General features: G+C 33.1%; 1 protein-coding gene across 5 annotated transcripts in view; it reads left to right on the top strand.

The window, feature by feature from the left end:
• The first annotated feature begins 1,949 nt into the window (after positions 1–1,949).
• LOC126748538 (trafficking protein particle complex subunit 8) overlaps positions 1,950–22,383 on the top strand; it is an 88,349-nt gene continuing 67,915 nt past the window's right edge. For all 5 annotated transcript variants that reach the window (XM_050457847.1, XM_050457845.1, XM_050457843.1 and 2 more), the window contains exon 1: positions 1,950–2,176. The gene's annotated coding sequence lies outside the window, so the exon portion shown is untranslated. The remainder of the gene's footprint in view (positions 2,177–22,383) is intronic.

Raw genomic sequence — 22,383 nt, 5'->3', positions numbered from 1 at the left:
AATAGGCGTGCGATTCTACGACGAAAGCAAAAGGAAAATCAGAAAAGAATTTGTAAGGTTCGTTGAACTAAAGGCACAAAATGCTTCAGCAATTTCCGAAGCAATTGACAATTTCTTGATTAGTCCTAACCTTCCAACCGAAGATTGCGTAGGGTTTGGATTCGATATCTGTTCTACAGTGACAGGGAAAGAGGGTGGCGTACAAACCATTTTAAGAAAAAAATATCCTCGTGCTTTATATTTTCATTTTTCGAGTCACAAACTTAACCCTGTTGTAAATGATGCGAACGCAGTGCCAAAAATTAGAAATTCTGTCGCGATTGTAAAGGATGTTATAACGTTTTTTAGAGAATCACGTCGACTACACATCAAAACTACGCTCCAAACCTATCACGATTGTGTGAAACGAGATGTCCGAAAAATATAAATCAATCTCCTAGGGGAAATTATGCCACCAGACAATCTGCATATCAGTTGCATTCAGCCGTTACAAAACCAGTGTTTATTATTGCTCTACAAACAATAGCCAAATATTCAGCAGTTTTAAAACCAGTAGTGAGCTAAATCGATCGACATGTTCTCGGTGGGGGAACACATCAAAAATATCATGGACATTCTCAGAAATGACCGCGCGTTTCCTGATAGAATAAGTAATGAAATGCTTTCCAAAAGCGCGAGTTGTTGCAATGGATTTGAACATAGAAATTTCCGTTCCACGTCTTGCTCACAAGCAAATACATAGAAGCAATTCGCCATCAGACAATGATAATGAATATTGGCGGTGTTCATTTCATCATTGAATATTCGATTTTCTCAAGAAAATACTCCAGCGTTTATTTTAAGTAAGCTACATCTTTTGTATATGACCAAGACTTACACAAGAACACAGAATCATTCCAAGAATTTTATAACCTGGATATTACTCACGGAGAACTGAACCTTTGGCATAATTTATGGGTGAAGAAGGCTTTATCAGATGATCAATTAAGGGACCTAGAAGTAGTTTATCTGTTCAACAAAGCCAACATTTTTTTCCCTGCTGTCAGAAAGGCATTGATTATTTGAAGCACTATCCCATGCACCACGGCGACCGTAGAACGGTCCTTCAGTACGCTGCGAAGAGTTAAAACGTGGCTTAGAAGCACTATGGGTGAAGAAAGGCTTACAGATTTATGTCTGATGAGCATACATCGCAAATATTTAAAAGAAAGCAGTGAGTTAATTGAAAAGACTGTCATAGACAAATTTTCGGCAAATCTGAGAAGATTACTGCTAAATTAATATACATATACCGGGGGGTGCGTCGCCGAGCGGAACATAGGAAATCTCATGTAAATTTTAAGGGGGTCAATTATTGGCTTCCCTGTACATTTTACAGAAAAAATGAGATAAGATACCTTTTTGAAGAGACCAATCTGGCAAACCCTCGTGCAAAGTTTCAACAAATTTTAATAAGTAAGTCTTGAATTGTTCAATTAAATGTAATTGCAAAATTACCAAATTTTCGGTTCAGGTAAAACCAAACGAGCACCAGTAAAATTATTATTAAAATAAAAAAAAATAAAGCACATTATTATGAAATATTCAATCAACGATGAAATCAAAATTGTCGAGAATTTATTTCTCCTCATTTTTTGTCTTATAACATTGTCATATTTTGTGATTGTAAGACAAATTTCGAATTGGCGTTTCCAAGAAACGGGTCGGTGGAGGGGGACTATTTTTTTCCAATTTAGGCCCTGTTTGATGGTACTAGGTTCAGAGGCTCGTTCGTAGGTTGGCTGTATTACTAACCGAATTCGCCCGAACAGAAGTACAGATTCTTTGATTTCTGCCCTCCTCATAAGTTTACTTACTTTTGCGCGAATTTAAATGGTGGCGCATTTTACTTTAAAAAATGGCGCGTAAAAATTAATAATACCCGGCAACACTGCCATTACACCCACCATTTCTGTTCCTGTTTGGACGTTTTTTTGACTTTTGTAGTTTTTAGTGTTTATTATTTTGTTGTGAATTGGAAAATTGAGATAAAAGACTATTGAAGTGCAGTGACTACTTAGTGTTGTAAATAGAATGGATCATTTCGCCAAAATTCATTAGACCATAGATGCTAAAATTGAATGTACGGGGTAGAAGCTGGAGGAAGATTTTTCAGGTTAACAAGGAGGCATCATAGGTAATCTTTTTTTTTCTTAATATGTCAACAAACTTTTAACATTTTATTATTAAACATAAAAGTAGTAGTAGTAAAAGTAAGGGTGGGGGAGCTAGAGCTCAGCAAGTAGGTCTAAACAGTCCCTTCTTGCCAACCCTAGAATCACCTACCCCTACACTTTCACTCCCAATGTGCGGTCTTCATTGGGTTGACCCGTTCTCTTAATAAAGGCTTGCATTCTGTTTTTGAAGGTGGTAGACACTTGATAATGGTGGGAGATACTTACCAACTGAAACATCGTGTTACATTAAATAAATAAGACAATGCAAGTTCGACAAGATGTTTTCAAAGGCTTGCATGTTGTCTCAGTCCAGATCTTTAACATCTTCCCATTGGAGTGTTGTTGCATTAAAAAGTTTCCTCCTCTGTATCTCAATTCAGACAGAGCAAGCTTTCTCTTATATCAAGAATTAGTTATGCCAAGTCAGGATTCTCACCAAGGCTTTGATACTCTGTCAGGTCTTTGCTAGCAGTCGCCTTGCTTTAGAGCTGTTATGATATGACATCATTTCCTTGGCTTGTCTACATCCTTCTGTCTTTCTCCAATTCTTCCTTGTTTTTTCCCAGGCCCAATTATTAAGTGCCTGGGAGATTCATTTTTTACTGAGACTAAGAGAAGGTTTAGGGTCTACTCATTGCCCTTGACACCCTGGTGTCCTGTGACCCACCTCAGTCTTACTTCCCTGTGTGCTGTAAGTCTTTTCAATGTATCTCTGCATTCAGCATTCCTAAACTAGTGTTGAGCTGGCTCTGGCATTCTGATCTCCTTGAGGGCAGCTTGACTATCAGAGTAGATGCAAATCCCGCTGTTACCTTCCCATACTTCTTGTTTGTTTGCTACTTCAAGTATAGCAAACTTGGAAAACTGGTGTGTTTCCCTAGCGGAAAAGATTTTCCTGTGTTCATTTCCATCCTTACACTCTGGCTCCGTTCCAATTGGTGCTTTACATCCATGATACATTTGTGTACCAGGCCTGGAAACCATTTGGCTTTTTTATTTGGTTTGCCATCCATCCTTTGCTTGTCGGGATTTTGACTTGAAACCCCTTCTTTAACCTTAGTTTGCCACTCTCTGTAGTGCATCTGGATGTCAGAATTGGTATGTTTATTAAATGTGTTGTATCAAAGTTATAGTATCAAATTTAATAAGAACAAATCAGTCAATCAACTAACTCAATTTGGTAACTTTATTCTTAACATTGTTGTTGATTTGTTACAAGAAGAGTTTCTTAATTTTTGGAAAAAACTTCTTGTTTGTTGAAGTACCCATTGAGCAGAAATGCCTTTCAGTATCAGTATATTTTTATTTGCATAAATTCTTACATAATTGAGCAAATAAGGTCACATTTTTGAATAGCACTACATAGGATATGAAAAGTCCAGGTATTAAGACACCAAAATATGGTTCTATTTCTACAATAAATTGAAATTTTTTTTTCTTAAATGTTTGCTTGGATGCTCCTTGTTTTATTGATTGTGAAAGATTAGTATAGAACTTGTCGTGAATAGAATTTGAACGCGTACATGGGGCCACACTCTGTTAAAGAAAGTCTATGTAATAATAGTAATAATTTATTAGCAGAAAATAAATAATACAGTTTCCATAGAATATATCATACAATATTTTTCTACCCAATACTAAACTGGCAAATTCAAGTCAATATTAAGTGCATTAAAATATCCAGCATTGAAAACAAAATTCACCCAAATATACTCCATAATTAAATCCATAACCAATATAATTTTCCAATCTTGCAGATTATTAATTGGTGCACAATTATATTTCAAATATTGTGTGTGCACCTATATCAAGATAAAAAATGTATGATAAGAGGTTGTAATTTTTAATACACAATTATGCTTTAAGCGTAATTAAAAATAGACAATCCCACTTCAATAATGATGACAAATAGGATACCAGAACAATATTTGTTTTCTTGTATATCCTAAATCAGCTAAGAGATTTGATAATTACTGTTTAATATCCATTCAGTAATTTTCCTTGGCTTTAGAGTAACTCTGAACTTTAAAGTTGTCAGGCAAGTCATTAAATACTTTAGGGCTTACACAATAAATATGATTCTGGCATCTCCCATGTTTGGGGTTCTGTAAAGCAACATTTCCATCTCCCATATCTCACATATCTAGTATTTAATCCATGAGCTAACTCTTTTTTGAGTTATTTTTTAACATAAATCTGATAACTGATTTAATATACAATTGTCCCAGATTGAGGACATTACTTTCTTTGAACACTAAGTCTGTGGGATGCCTCCTATTTTTAAAAAGAGTAATTTTTAAACCCCATTTCTGTGCTACATACAACATTGAAATTATTGATGGACCAGCATTACCCCAAACAAATCAAATCGAATTTTATTGAAATTTAAATATTCATACAATATATTTAAGTTCTTCATAGACATTGTTTTTATTAAATCAAAAATTTTGTTTAATTGGCACCTAGAGGTTGATACCCCTGTATGTGCACTGAAATATTACTTATATACTATTCCCTAAAAATGTAAATGTATCATATATTTATTTTCCTATTTATTTACAAGTGTGGAATTAAATCTTATTTTTCTATCCTATGACATAAGTTTAGAAAAAGTTTCATAATTATTTACAATAAAGTCCTTACACCTTTCATTCTTAATCCTACTTATAAATTTAATTTTACTTGGTATTAAGTTGTAAAATTTTGGTGCTAAATAATTTGCAATTTTTTAATTTATAGTTTTTTTATTTGGTGATATAATTAAGTGTCTCAAAGTCATTTTATCATTTGCTCTTGTTTGATGATAATGGTTTACAAATTTTTTTAGGGTCTCTTTTTTATTTGTATAGGTATATAGGTACAAATATAATATATGTATAAACAGTCTATCTATACACACTCTATAGTCAGTTGCAGATGTCACTGTTATACAATGATTTAGTTGGATATTGCCGATCTTTCTTAAAAATGATCTTTAATATGGTGTTTTTCATTACCCATAATAGTTGTAAATTACTTTTGTATGTATCCCTCCCCCCATACTACAAGGCCATACTGCAGCATTGATTCCACCAGAGATTTGTATATTAATTTGATCAGTTTAATGCACAGAAATTCTCTAAGAAGGTAAAATTTGTGAATTAAGGTGTGAACGTGATATATGTTCTGTCCATTTTAAATCCTGATTAATAACTATCCCTAAATATTTAGTTTTCTTTACTTTTTCTTTACAGTGCTTGTTAGGGAAACTGGGATATAATATGTTTTGGATAAATTTAGAGATAATTTAAAGGAATCCAATCATTGTTTGACAATGCCAAAACAAGTATGGTATTGTCAGCATAGGATATAATTTTACCATTTATGTTTAAATTTAGCAAGCCATTGATATATATAATGAAGAGAATAATAATAATAATAAATATTTTTTATTTGCATAAAAGAAACAAAAAAAATAAGTTTACAAAATCTAGCAATAAATGTTCGCAAATAAAAGGCCTACAAATTCAGAATTCTGCCATGGCAGATTCTGGTCTTTAACATTGTGGCCCCACACTTCATTAAAAAAAATGGTAATTTCAGTAACGCTCATTAACAGTAACGCTTAACTAATAACTGATTAAATACCGCTTTTTCTTCAATCATATACCTAATAAACCTACATATAAGAGTTCTAAATTCAAAAAATAATTGAATAATGTTAAATAACAAAAAATAGAAAAATTATTGCAGACAATAAATAAATAAATAAAATGATCCCAATACCAAAAATTGTAATAAATTACTCAAGAAAACAACCATTCAAAAAGTTAAAAAAGAAGAACTTAAATTATATACCCTGCTGATTCATTAGATGTACAATCATCCTATTACGAAAAGTATTACAAGAAATTGATAATCGGTCCGGATCCAAATTTAAAGAATTTATTTGATAAGCAAAATTGTAAGAAAATCATCGTTTAAATAACTGTGTTTTATGTCTCGGAATGAGAATAGTATTTCTTCTTAAATTTAAATGGTGTACATCATTTCTAAAAGTTATTTTTTGATAGAGATTAATATATAGATAGATTTTAATAATAAGCCTTTAATAATAATAAGCCTTTATTTCCAACAAGCAACTTGCCCAATAACAGGAAACAGTTGCAAAACAATGAAAAATATAGTTAAAAAAAACACACACAAACAAACCTAAAAGAATGAAAAGAAAAGAAAAAAAGTCACAATCTCAATAGTTATCCAAAAAATTAGAACAAATAACTATTAATATGATATAAAAACCCAATTATAAAAGTTTAACAAGATAATCACATATTCAACAATAAATGAATTAACTGCAATATACCTACTAACTATAACTTAAACACATGGGTCTTAACCCCAAGAGTAATGATCCACCAAGATATCGACAATCACATGAACCGGAGAGAAATTTATATCGCACATATGACAGAGCCGATTAAATATAGCGCATATTGTATATAGTGGCGATTTCAACAGGATGTTAGTATGAGGCCTTGGCAGAAAGAATGTTAGGGGATGTCTAACATTAAGCCTAGGCACCATGAAACGTACACCGGAAAGAAGTACAGGGCTATCAATGAATCCATTCAGTAACCCATGCAGGAATTTCACAGAGAAGATCATTCTTCTGAGATGTAATGGATGTAGATTGAAGCGTTCCAATAGTTGCCGATGATCAAACCCTCTTACCGGATATATGCCATCCTGCCTGAAGGCCAAAAACTTCTATAGCAAATCTACGCTGAACAGATTCAACGAGACCAACATGATTCTGATAGAGCGGGTTCCATATAATGCAGCCAAACTCCAGTTTTGTTCTCACAAAGCAACAGAAAAGCAGTCTTAATGTAGATTCCAAAGTAAAACTCTGAGAACTTCTAATTATGAACCCAAGCCTTCTTAGGGCTGACTTGACTATGTTGTTGAAGTGTGGAACGAATGTAAATTCAGAGTCAAAGGTGATACCAAGATCAGTAATTTGCTCTAATCTACTCAAAATAGTATCATTAATAAAGTAATTAAAATTTAAAAGTGTTTTTGATCTAGAGTAACTGACCACACTACATTTAGCCTCATTCAAGCCTAACCTGTTAACAGCGCACCATACCTCCAATGTATTTAGACAGTTCTGAAGAAAAATACAATCCTCCAAACCATATTCATTTAAATATAGCTTAAAATCGTCGGCAAAAGCCAGCCTATGACAAGTGAGTGACTCAATCAAGTCATTTATAAAAAAACTAAACAGGAGCGGATCCAGGTTCATGCCCTGTGGCACACCCGACGTTACGTTAAAAAGTTTCGATTTAAAGCCCTCATATTCAACATATTGAGATCTACCAATCAAGTAGGAATGAAATAAATTAAATAATCTCCCTGAAAAACCATACTGAGTTAATTTATGCAGCAAAATATAGTGACCCAATATGGGACCCAATATGGTGCCTTGTGGGACTCCAATTTTTATTGTCAGAGGGTGATTAAGCACTTGATTTAGTTGCAGAAATTGCTCTATTGGAAAGATAGCTTTTAAAAAGGTCCAGTACCATGCCTCGAACACCATAATGTGACAACACATCAAGGAGTTTTTGATGAGGCACAGTATCAAAAGCTGTTATTAAGATTATTTGCTATTTCTCAGACTAGTGAATACATAGCATCTGTTGTACTTAATATTAGGGGTTTAATTATTTCTATATGTACATGTTTAATAATAATAATTTCTATATGTAATGTTTCTTAATATCTGATTATATTCCTATATCAATTTTTTGTCGGCAACACTCCATACATGGAGGAACAACTATTTTAGTTAAACAAACAATTGATGCTTTTTTCTGTAAAATTAATAAGTACGATAGCTTTCTGTTGGAGAAGGTTTTTGAATTCTCCCTTTGCTTTTGTAAGCGATTTAATTTATATGTTCTTTGTGTTTATAGACCATCCACAGGATATATTGGTATGTTCCTGGACAAACTTGATTCTCTATTATCCCAATTGTCTCTACACTCCATAGTTATATTGGCTGGTGACTTTAATATTAACTTCACTGATGTAAGCTTGCTATCATATCATCTTATCATTGATCGTATGACTTAAAGATGCATGTTCTTTCACCCTCACATATAACATCCTCATCTGCAACTACTATTGATTATTTGTGTACAAATTTAAATGATGTGTCATGTAGAGTACTCTCATCTGGTATTTCTGACCATGAAGCCATTCTCGCTAGGATTCCATGCAACACTGTATTTGCTTCATCTCATTATATATAGGAAGAATTTTCAGCAGAGCAAATTTCAATGCTTTTTATTCTACTACAGCTTTGGTTAATTGGAATGCAGTTGAAATGGCTCCTGACCCGTTTACTTTGTTATTTCATCTACTATGTGACAAGATCAATCAGTGTTTTCCTAAAAAGAGTGTGTTTCCTAAAAGTTGTGCAAGTATACAACTAATGCAAACATTATTCTTTATCATCAGAAATATAGTAGTCTATAGAGAAAGACAATAAAAGCAGCAAAGGTTAAAAATTATAGTGACCACTTGAATGTGTCCTCAAATAGGCAGAGAGAATGTTGGTCAATTATAAATGACTTCAGGCATTCTCACAAGAAAGTTTCAGAACCAGTAGTAAGACCAAATAGTTTAAATGATTATTACTGTAATATTCCTCATTTATTGCTCAAGGATGTGAATACTAATATTGATCCTTTGCATTATATTCAACAAGTGTCAGTTCAAAATTTTTTTTTTTTTATCCCGTTAGCCTTACTGACGTTAAAGATGCAATTAAAAGCTTAAAAAACCATAAATCAGCTGGAGCTGATGGAATATCATCAAAATTACTACTCCTTTTGCCTGACTCAGCATTGAATGCCTTAGCTTCTGCCATAAACAATTCCTTTCATAATGGCATCTTTCCAGCATATTTGAAAGAGGCAGTGGTTATCCCTCTTTATAAGGGTGGAGATTTGAGTGAGCCTTGTAATTTCCGTCCAATTTCGATATTATCTACCCTCTCCAAGATAGTTGAAAAACTTGCAAAAATCAGAATTTTGTCTTTTTTGCAACATAATTGCATTTTATCTGCAAATCACTTTGGATTTCAAACGGCAAAAGGGACTCATGACGCTGTTTTCGGCTTTTTGGAGAGTGTCTGTGTCCTTAAATTCTGGAGAGGCCGCGGCGGCAGTGTTTTGCGATTTATCCAAGGCATTTGATTGTGTAGATCATGGAATACTGCTGTCTAAGCTCAATAATTATGGCTTTAGAGGTGTGGCATTGCAATGGCTGGAATCCTATCTGTCTAATCGTACCCAAAGAGTTACAGTATCTGGATGTTTATCCGATTCCAGATCCCTTAAAACTGGTGTACCTCAGGGTTCAGTGTTAGGACCACTTTTATTTTTGCTCTATGTAAATGATTTGGGTTCATTAAAACTGCAGGGCAAAGTGGTTCAGTTTCCTGATGACACCACCATTTTATGGAATCATAGAGATTCTGATAATGTTAGAGCCCAGGTTTTTAAGGATCGTAAGATTTTATCGGAGTGGTGTGCTGCAAACAGGCTTGTATTTAATGTGGGCAAAACCTTTATTATGGGATTTAAGTGTGACGTTCAGGGCCTTATGTTTAGTGAAAACTCCCCCTTGCAATACAAATAAAGCTGTAAGGTCCTTGGTATTACCATTGATGGTCGCCTTTGCTTCGAAGATCATATCCTAAATCTTGCATCAAAATTATCCTCTGGATGCTTTGCAGTAAGAATGGAGGAGCATGAGCTGGGAGGGGTAGTTGCACGTTCAGTGTACTTTTCTCTTATTGAGTCCCATCTTCGTTATGGCTTGCCTTTTTGGGGTTTAAGCAACAAGGGATTATTACAAAAAAAATTTGTGATTCAAAAAAAGGCAGTTAGATACCTATGTTCCGCTGGGTTAGGAGATTCTTGTAAACCTCTCTTTATATCCCAAAAAATCCTAACTCTTTTTTCTCTTTTTATCTTAGAAACAGCTACTCTTATTCCTTATTGTCCTAAACCTCCCTCTAACACTGGTCATATGACTCGCCAGGTTAACGATTTTCCCTTACCAATCCCTACATCCTCCCTCACCAAGAACTCACTTAAATATACCTTAGCAAAACAATTTACAACCATGTTCCTCTATGTATCAGACAAATTTTAGAAGTTAAGAAATTCAAAAAGAAATTAAAATGACTTTTAGTATCCAGGGCATATTATAGCCTTGACGATTTTTTTAACGATACCTTTTGACCTGTGCTCTGACATCATTTTAGTGTTTTAGTTTTGTTTTTTATTAAATATTTTAATTTACTTCCTCTAAATTCTGTTTTATTGACAGCTTTACTTATTTTCTAATCAAATTTATCAAAAAGATGCTTTTTTTTATTTTTTCAATCTGTTTGGTTATAATTAATTTTGGTAATGTGTGTAAATTTTATGGTAAAATGTTTTAGATGTTATGTTTGTTTCAAATTTGAAATTTAAAGTGAATTTTTTAGTTTTTAGGATGCTTGTACACAAGATTATGTTTTGTCTTATGTAATATAGCACATTTTCCTTCTTTCTTAAATATGCACATATATACCTAATACTTACTATTCTTTTTAACATTAGCATCTCTCCAATAGTTAGCTACATTATGAGTGTCATTGAAATATTCGAGCATTGAATAGTAAGACCGAGTACATTTTTTTATTAGTAATTTAAATTGTTTAGGAGATTTTGCCTCTCTAATGCTTCTCGGCAGATGGTTATAATTTTTTTATACCCTCATAAAAAACTGATCTCTTGACTAAAGCAGAAGTTGGTATAGGAAGACATAAATTACCATGTTAGTAAGTAACATATCTCGGATTTTGGGTGAGAAACTTGTGTTCATTTAGAAAAAATCAGGACAGACACTCATGGGGGAGGCTGCAGTTTTTAAATAAGAGAAGAATTGCAATTTGTGCAAAGTGACAAGTATAAAGATCAGATAGAGGATTGCAACATTGCATCTGTTTACTTACCACAATATAACCTTTCTGTATTTGTTGTATACACACCTCCACAAAGTAATGGGCAAGTTTTCAACACACAATTTGATGAGCTACTCGAACAACAGACAAAAAACAGCTATTATAATTGGGGATTTTAATTTGGACCTGTTAAAACATTCTCAAACTATTATCAACTAAAAAACTGTATTGAAATGAATGCTTTTAAAATCCAAAATGAAATAACGCCACAGAATGCAACAAGAATAACTGCCAACTCAGCATATATCATAGATCATGTCATGGCAAATAAAAACTTTTTTTTCTTTTTTTTTTTTTTGAGCATACAGTACACCCTATAATCCTTCCACGTTTATTATCATTTAATTAATACATAATTTGTTTTATAATATAAATGCTATGGTAAAAAAATAACAAATTTCTTAGTAGCACCTAGGTGTACAAACACCTGTGTATGCTAAAAACAAAATAAATAATTTATTATAGTTTATTATAGTTAACAAAATTAAAAAAAAAAAGTATATATATAAATTTTAAATTAGTTCACATAATATCAATTTACATTATACATTCATTGCATCTTAATTTAATTTAGCATACTTTTAAATTTTTCTTCATAATACGGATAGATGTATGATTTTACTTTTCTCTTAAATAAGGTTATATGTGTTATGTCTTTAATTTGCTTTGGTAAAATGTTGTAAATTTTTGGCCCAAGCCAAGTAATAAATTTGAAATTGATGTTGTTTCGACTTAAAGGTATTTCAATTAATTGATCTGCTCTAACTCATGTGTTATGCATATGATTGATATATGTTAATTTATTTTGATTTTTGTGGATATACATGGAAACTGTGTGAATATAAATACATCTTACATTTTGAATTTCTTCAGTGAAAAGTAAGTGGGATGGGTATCTTCTAGGCTTTTTATACATTATTTTTAGAATCGATTTTTGGATTATAATAATAATAATAATAATAATAATAATAATAATGTCTTATATTACCAAAAGTTACAAACATTATTTACAAATCAATTTATTAACTAAGTATGCATAAGTGGCGCAGTCTAGCTGTATAAGCTACTCTACTGAACCACATACGCACACAGTAAATGAGTTAAAGACAGCTAGCGTGATAAAAATAAAAGAAGTATCTTAATTAAAATTACAGAGAAGGGTTCAATAAAAAAAATAGAAAACAACATTATTCAAAGCACAAAGAATGGAGATCCAATTAACAATTTGAATTTAAAAAGTCTAAGATTTGATATATTATAAAGTTTAAAAAAAAAATATATTAATGACCATCTAGGCGGGAATATACAACCACTATCCTGCAAGTCAAAAAGGTAGGTTTTTAACTTTAGTTTACACAACTGAACATTTTTTAAATTCATTGTCTTGAGAGGCACTGGAAGTGCGTTATAACATTTTACAAAATTATAAGTAAAGGAGCGTTGAAAAATTGCACTTTGATGATGTGGCATAGACAATCTATCTGAAAATCGCACGTTGACATTGTGGACATCATGACGAAAAACAACTCGTTCTTTAAGGGAACTAGGTGAGTCAATATAATTAACTATTTTTAAACAAAAAATGCAAAAATGTAAGACTCTCCTATAATCCATTTTAAGCCAGTTTAAAGCAGTATACAATGGAGAAATGTGTTCAAATTTGTGCATGCCATATATAAGTCGAACACAAGAATTTTGCACTTTTTGTATCCTATATTTACTACTAACATCTAAACAAAATCCGTATATATAATCACATTAATTAAAATTAGACAGAACAAGTGACTCGCATAACATTTTTCTTAAATTAAAATTTAAAATATGTCTATTACTATAAAGTATTTTTAATGCCATATAAGACTTCTGAATAAGTTTCTTGACATGTTCTCTAAATCTAAGTTCACTATCCAATATCAATCCCAAATTCTTAGCAGAGTCGACAAAAGATAATTTATTATCTTTTTTTAAAAATATTTAGATTATTCTTTAAAGAAAATGCTTTACTTTTATTGCCAAATATCATAAGATGTGATTTAACAGGATTTATTTTTAAATTATGTTGTTTACAAAAATCACTCAAGGTATGTAAGTATTCATTGACAAATTTTTCAATTTTTTTTTTTTTTTGTTAAGCTTATTTAAATAAATGTTGTACAACCCACCCCATACTAATATGCCATAACGAATCACAGCTTCTATCAGATTTTTATAAATTGTTTGTAAAAGATTTTTGTTAAATATATCTCTGAGAAGAAAAAATTTATGTAGCAGATTTCTGATCCTATTTGTCACATAATCAATATGAGGACCCCATTTTAGGTACTCATCAATTACTATCCCAAGATATTTGGTTTTTGAAACTTCATTAATTTTATCATTATCTACTAATATAGTTGAGAATGGAGGTCTATAACTTCAGTTAATGAAAAGGCTATATAATTAGTCTTAGTAAGATTTAATGACAATTTATTCACATAGAGCCAGCTTTTAATTACCCTGAACCCATTAATTGCTTTTTGTTGAGTCTCTGGTCAAGTATTTCCACTGAAAATTAATCCAGTATCATCGGCATATGAAATTGATTTTCCATCTATATTTATTTTTAACATGGAATTAATGTAAACTAAGAAAAGAATGGGGCCCAGAACAATGCCCTGTGGCACACCCATTTCTATTCTCAATTCACTACTTAGTGTGTTATTGATTCGAACCCTCTGATATCTGTCTGTAAGATAGCTTTTTAAAAGTTGTAGCACTGTTCCTCTAACTCTATAACAATCAAGCACATTAAGAAGTCTTTCATGAGAAACAGTGTCAAATGCTTTAGACAAGTCAAGAAATACTGCAATACTTTTTTTGCCCAGATTTAAATTTTTAACAATTTCAGATGTCAAAGTCATCATTGCATCATTGGTACTAGAACCCTCAAGAAAACCATATTGTTGTGGTGAAAGGACATGGTTAGCAGCCAGAAACTCAACCAACCTTTTCTTAATACACTTTTCTAATATTTTAGAAAAATTTGTGATTAAGCTCACTGGCCTGTAATTTTTTACAGCAGTGGCATTGCCGGATTTTAATATAGGAGTCACAATCGATACTTTAAAGCAATTTCGTACTTTTCCGGTTTCTAGACAAACATTCATTATATGTTAAAGAGGATCAAGAATTTCAGTTTGTTTAATGACCCTTGTTGAAACCCCATCATGACCAGATGCACAATTATTTTTTAGAGAAGATATATGTTCAATAAGTTCGTTTTTTGTTACAGGGCTAAGAAACATTGAGTGAGGATTATTAAAATCTACTGCATATGTTCAGAAACTACAGCATTGTAGTTTCTGAATAACTGGCGTTTTAATTTATCCCTATGCCTAATGGAAGTTATTAAGCCTATTGTGATCCATTTTTTAACCTTTTTTAGATTATTTTTGGGAACAAAATATTTCATTTGAGACTCTTTCATTATTTGTAGATATCTTACTAAAAAGTTATTCATAGCAATTCCTGAGTCATTTACACTTACAACATCTAACCAATCCCAAGTTTGTAGCAACAATTTCATTTTATCTATATTAAGTTTTGTTTTGGTGATTGTGTCTGGTATCTGTTGAAAATCTTTGGAATCGTTAGTATGACTTAAATTAACCATTACAGGATTATGATCAGTAATATATGTGCTTAGTATGAATGAATCAAGATTATGTTTAAATTTATTTTTCCACTTAACGAATATATTATGGTCAAGACACGTTTTGGTTTCAAATCGGGTTATAGAATTTATAAGAGATTGAAATCCCAATTCAGCCATACATGCTACATAGTAAGCAACATCATTGTCTTCCACATCTAAGAGGTCTATATTTACATCACCTATAAAAAATTCATAACTATTTAGTTGTGCATTTGTTTGAAGGAACTCATATATATCATCTATAAATACCCTTTTTAATATCGGTGGGGGTTTGTAGACAGAAGTAACACCAAAGGAAATGTTATTCTTATTAAATGTTAATCTTCCAATTGTTACTAATGAGTTTGGCAACCAAATGAAAGAAAAGCATACATTGATACAAGCTTTCACAAATAATATAACACCATAATTTCTGTTAAAGTCTGCATTATTATAATAGGTATTAAAATCGGGTATATTGTAGTTATTTATATTTGAGATTTGAAAACATTCACTCAAGATAATAATATCAGTAAAATCAAGTTTACAATTTTCTAAGAGTAATAACAACTCATTGAGATTCTTTATAATACTTCTTATGTTTAAATGCAATGTTGTAAACTAATAACTTACTGTCCCTGGAAATCTGTTCATTAAATTCAATTTCATCAACCATTTGGGCAACATGCGGGTTTAACTTATAATTTAACTTAACTTGAGACTTAAGGACCATTATGTCTCAGACCATAAAATAATGCATATAGAAGTAAAAAAACAAATATGTATGAAAAAAAAGAATTAATAAAAAACATCTTATGGAAAAAATGGCTGGATAGTATGAAGAATAATATGGAAAAAAAATGTAAACACATTTAAAGATCTTGCACATATTATAAACTTAGAAGGAAAAGGAAAAAAGAATTAAAATAAAGCAAACTAATTATCGGCTAAACTAAAAGAAAAACACAGACTTTGTGTTAGATGGAAGAGGCCCAAAATGAAAATAGTGAAAAAGAATTTAAATTTAAAATTTTATTTTAATTTAAAAATGCACTAAATAATTAACGAAAAAAAAGTACAGAAAACATATGCAGAAAGAAAGTTTGAAGAGGTCAAGGGAAACTCCAGAAAAGCATGGACAGTAATAGATAAAATATGCAACCGCAATAGGCACAAACATCAAAATATAAAAAAAAAATAAAACAGAATATGAGAGAAACACTGGCAGAGAAAATAAAACAAAATCAGCACATTATGTACTTGTTAGAAAGAGAAAACATTCAAAGCATAGACTTAAAGCCAACAAATAAAGAAGAAATAAGAGAAAAGATAAAAGAACTGAAAAATAGTTGTGCTCCAGGGAAAGATAAAAGACCTTCTACTATTGTTCAATATAATTGCACCCACTTTTGTCAAGCTTACCAACAACATATTGCAAACAGCAAAGTATCCTGATGAACTGCCAAAATTATTCCAGCCTATAACAATGGAGCGCATGAAGACATGAACAACTATAGACCAATTTCACTGTTGAGCTTTTTTCTCAAAGGTGATTAAAAAAATTAAAGCAAGACTCATAACATTGATAGAAGCATCATTTAAGTTTGATTATCAACAAAAAAGCAGTACTCTAGGGACAACAGTGGATCTTTTAGAATATGTAACTGGAGAAAAGCATATAAGTAATAACAGTGTTTGTTGACTTACGAAAAGCTTTCGGTAAATATTGAATTCTTGATGAACATATTTAAAATATGGGCTTTCATGGTACATGTCACAACTTACTAAATTCATAGTCAAGTGGTAGAAGGCATTACACTATAGTAAATAGAGAAAATAGTAATGAATAAAATCTGAGTGTGGGTATTGCTCTGTACTTGGACCAGTCCTTTACTTGCTATATGTACATAATTTAAAGTACTACTAAATATTTTCTGGAGAAAGTAAAAAACAACTTTGGAACTGTATTTTGGCTGGTTTTGTAATAATAAATTGTTTCTTAATGTGCAAAAAACAGCATTTATAGTAATTAAGCTTAAAGGTAAAAACCATGTAATCCGCATCAGTGGGACAGATCTCAAAAGAGTTGCTGAATATAAGTACAGATAATTTATCCTGGTGTAAACATTTAGAAAGGGTTATAAACAAAATTGTTCTTTTGCTAGGAGCTATAAGAAGAGGTGAACGGCAACTGAATGAAAACTCTTAACTGTTTTGTAGAACAACACTTGCGATACCTAATGCCATGCTGAGGATACAAGTATTGGACAATTAAAATCAAAGCTTCAAAGACTTCAAAATAAAGCAATTAAAGTGATTTTTGGACTAAACTGCTACATTTCGAGTGGGCAAATCAATAAGATTCCATTTTTGAAAATAAATGTGTTAAATATACTAGAACAAACAAACTTTATATACAACATCCAAAATAACAATATTAAACTGCAGAAAAATAGGGAAATTAATACATACAACACAAGAACAAACCATCAACTAAGGAATACATATGCTAGGACTGCCAATTTAAAGAAGCATTCAGGAATACAATAAGATCCGACAGACAATATTTGATGGCAATTCAAGAAACCTCTATTATAAATTTAAAAAAATTATAAAAGACAATAGTTGTGAGTGTTCATACTAAATTATTTTTTTTATACTTACTCTTGTGCTTACTAATTATTTCAATGGGATTAAGAAGAACAAACGATATTTGTTTGACGAACTAACTTTATTTAGGTATGTTACATTTTTTATAAATAGACTCTATAGGACCTGGTGCCAGTTTTGTTAACACTAATAAATTGTTATTAAAAAAAAACTTTTTACATTTTCACAAAAAAGTTTGTTGCAGTTGAAAATATTTGTCAATTCATAAACATTCATGCGATCCTCAGCTGTTTTTAACTTGTTCCTTGAATTCCATTTACTGGATTTTCTTGAATTGGTAACCTTATTTGCCATTTTATCAGCCGCGTTTTTTGTTTCTTGTCCAGTTGATGGAAAATCATCAAAATTCTTCTGGAGACTTGTTGGCTGCTTCCAAGAAACCAATAACTTCTTCCAAAAGAGAGACGCTCTGAGGTCTGTACAATTTTAGTTCTTTCCTGTACTATGCTCCTTGTTATTGATGCTTTCATTGTAGTTATTGTAAAACCTTTACAAGCAGAGGACCAAAATTTAAATATACTTGTACACTCTGCTAAACAATTATGTTCCAATTAAATAAAATAATGACGGTAAAACCGACGAGAGGTGTGCCCTGATGACGAATTTTCACTATTTTTTTTTGTTCAATTGTCCCCATAAGTTGCGACCCTTGCGACATTATCACGTGTTGGCTTTTGCTGTTGATGATGATATTTGAGGTTAGGAATTGGTGCGCTTTGCTAGTAGCCGACCGACGCGTGACAGTAGGGATGCGCATAATGACAAAAACATCGATGTCAGTTTCGATGTTGGACATCAGTAGAAAATATCGATATTTAAATATCTAAATATGAAAAGGTGTTTTATAATACTTATAAATCAAACACTTTCCTTATTTGTATTACATAAGTTACATTATTATGTGTATACAAATTATAACTAAAAAATTCAAAATTATAATATTAAGTAATATTTTAAATATAAATATGTATACATATTGCCGATCTCGATTACCGCGTAAAAAATAAAAAAATAATTACTTTACAAAAGATAAATCTAAACTAAAGATAAAGCTACAGTCTTTGGTGAGTTTTACTATGGCTAAACAATCCTATGCGAGATTTGCAAATCCGGCCACAAACATCACACGGAAATTCCTGCAGAGCTGGTCTTTGGGTTCTTCTAGTCGGTTGAGGAGCAACGGACGTCGCTCTTCTCCATTGGACACGATTGTTGACTATCTCTTCCCAGTTGTTTTCAATTCCCAATAGCTTTAAATCATCGTGGACGACATCTTTGAAGCGTTTGTATTGGCCTCCCGGCCACCTTGCACCTTCTGTTAGTTCTCCATACAAAAGAGATTTTGGTAAGCGCCGTTCGTCCATTCTGTATACATGACCCAGCCATCTCATTCTTGCCCTTCGTACCATAGTGTCAATATTTATACAGTTTGATCTTTGCAGAACCTCATTATTAGAAACTTTATGAAACCATCTGATTCTCATCATTTGTCGCAGTTGCCGCTGAAATTGTTTAAGAGCCTTTATATGTCGTCTGTATGGGATCCATGATTCGCAGCCATATAATAGCGTTGGTACAATTATCGCTCTATGTACTGCCGTTTTCGTTTTAAGACTCAGATTATGATTGTAAAACACTCGATCCTTAAGACTCCAATACGCTTTTGATGCAGAGCTAATTCTGTTTGCTATTTCGTCGTCTATGTTTAGTTTTGTACTAAATACGCTACCTAGGTAGTTAAAGCGTTTAACTTGCTCCAAAGTCTCGCCATTGACCTGTATGAGCTGAGGATTATCTAATGCAGGAGTTATAAGAAGCTTGGTTTTTGACGTGTTTAGTTTTAGACCTAAGGCTTGGTATGCCCAGGCATAAGAAGCAAGAATTTCCTGAAGAGTTTCTGCTGTGTACGCAATCAGCGCACAGTCATCCGCATATTGAAGATACGTGATAAAACGCACTCTTGTTCTAGCTCTAAGACGTTTTAAATTGAAAAGCCCTCCATCATATCTATATCTGATTCCAATCCCTCTAGCAGTTAGATTTCTGTCAACAATGATCGATAGCGCCGCAAGGAAAACATTGAACAAAATAGGAGCCAGGACACAGCCCTGCCTAACTCCCGTCTCAGTGGAGAACGGTTCGGAAAGCTCACCGTTTACTAGCTTGATTACTTGTATGTATATTTTCGACCACTGAGACGAATTTATTTGGGATTCCGAAACATTTTAAAATGCACCAGAGGACCTTTCTGTTAACCGAATCAAAGGCCTTCGCCAGATCTATGAATGCGACATGTAATTGAGTCTGATGTTCTCTCGCCTTTTCTTGAAGTTGGCGAAGTGCAAAGATCAGATCGTTGGTTCCTCTGTTTGGCCGAAAGCCGCTCTGGGTTTCTGGAATAAGTTTTTCCACTACTGGTTGTAGTCTTTCCGCTAAGATCTTTGATAGAATCTTTCCCGCTATCGACAGTAATGAAATGCCGCGATAGTTGTTACAGTCATACGCGGAGCCTTTATTCTTGTAAATGTTTATGATATTGGCGTTTTTAAAGTCTTGCGAGGTTTTTTTGCTGAGCCAGATTTTGTCTAAGATAGATTTCAACGGTACAATAATATCGTCACCGGCCGCCTTGTAGATCTCAGCTGGTAAGCCGTCGGGCCCCGCAGCTTTATTATTTTTTAATTTTTTGATAGCTGATCGAATTTCTTCCACAGATATTGGACCATCCAGTTCGTGTGCCGTTTCATATTGTGGAATCATGTCTATCACTTTGAGGTCAACTTCGTTTGATTGATTAAGTACTGTGCAATAGTTTACCCTCCATCTTAGCATGATATCTTTTATGTTTTTAATAGTATTGCCGTGCATGTCTTTTACTGGGCATATATTTCGGCGGGAAGGACCGTACACTTCTTTTAGAGCTTGAAAAAACTTTTTGTAGTCTGAGTCATCTGCGAACTGCTGTATTTCGCGCGCCTTGTTTGCCCACCAGTTGTTCTTTAGCATTCGCGTTTCCTTTCTGAGTTCCTTTTTAGTATCTCTAAGCTTTGTTTGCGCAGCTATGTTCTGAGGATTGCTAAGAGCGTTTTCCTGAGCTACGTACTTACTTTCCAATAGAGGTTTTATCAGGAGTTCATTCTCTTTGAACCAGTCTGGCTGATGATTGCGCGGCATGGTTCCCAGAATTGAGCTGCTAATGTCCATTAGATTTTGTTTAACTAAAGCCCATTGTTCTTCTAGATCTTGTGGGAAATTATCGGCATGAAGATTTTCCCTAATTTCGCTACGAAAATGCGAAGCTACTGCTGTATCCTTGAGTTTTTCTAGGCAAAGCTTTTTGTTGACTTTCTTACTGTTGCCACGCCTATACCTTGGTTTTAAGTTGATTTTTAAGTTAGCCAGGACCAGGCGGTGGTCCGTCCAGCACTCTACGTCAACTCTGGCTTTAGTAACTTGCACTTCGTTCAGATTTTTCTGGCGTACTATTATGTAGTCCAGCATATGCCAGTGTCCCGATCGAGGGTGACACAAGTACCTTTGAATTTATCATCCATTTGAAAGAAGGTATTTGTTATGGCTAAGTCATGTTCTGTGCACAGTTCCAATAGCAACTCTCCGTTTGAATTTGCTTTTCCTATTCCGTGGGCACCGATAACCTCTGGCCATATATCAGCTGCTTTACCAACCCTGGCATTGAAATCTCCCAAGAGAATAACATGTTCTTTCCTTGGTATTCTTTCTAAGATGTTGTTCATAAAATACTTCCTTTATTTCAAGGTCTGCGTCCAGTGTTGGTGCATAAGCCGATATGATGGTAACATAATTACCATTAGCCACTTGGTATTTGAGCAGCATAAGTCTTTCGGAGATGCCATGAGGTAGTTGTTGGAGTGATTTGACTATATCGTTCTTTATCGCGAATCCTCCGGATAATCCATCCTCTGGATAACCTCTCCAGAAAAAGGTATAGTTCTGTTCGGTTAAAGAACCTTCACCGAGTAGATGGGTCTCAGAAAGGGCGGCTATGTCCACATTAAGGCGGTTTAGTTGATCTGCTATAACTGCCGTTCTTCGTTGTGCATGAGTAGTTCCTTCCCAATCAGGACACGATGAGAGTCATTTCCTACTCTCTCCTTGACGACGATGATGGTGGATTGTCCTAAGGTATTCTGCTTATACCGGCAGAGACTCGGTTGTCTTTTAGTCGCCTCTTACGACAGGCAGACAATACCTTGGGGCTATTCTACAACCGTACCCGAACCCCACACGGGTTAACACGGGTTAAATATAAAAGTAGTAGCACTGAAGTAGCTACTGGGGTCAAAAATTTCTTAGCAACTTTTGATAGTACCGGATATGTTGGTGCTAGTTTTTCCCATAATTTAAATGGATTAGGTGAAAATTGGCATACTGATGTTCGTAAATAAAGAGATACTTCATCTTGAAGTGTATCATTGCTAGAGCTTGATGTTTCTTGGGAATAATGGTGCTAGCTGTTACATATTTCTCTCCGGATATCTCCTTGGTAGCTACTTCTAAAGGTCTTAATATATTCATAATTTCTTTTAACTGCACCATTTCTAGACCACTAATCATTGCTGGTGCAGTTGTATAATGAATTAAAATTTCATTAATTCCTGCGTGGAGTTTGGTAAATCTCTCAATCATGTAAAATGTTGAGTTCCATCGAGTAATTTCGATTTTCGTGGCTTTCCTAAATTTATCATTTTCTACGACACTGTGCTTAAACCAGG

Source organism: Anthonomus grandis, chromosome 22 (assembly GCF_022605725.1).
Source record: "Anthonomus grandis grandis chromosome 22, icAntGran1.3, whole genome shotgun sequence".
Classification (NCBI taxonomy): Eukaryota; Metazoa; Arthropoda; class Insecta; order Coleoptera; family Curculionidae; genus Anthonomus; species Anthonomus grandis.
This window is presented reverse-complemented; position numbering and strand designations above follow the sequence as displayed.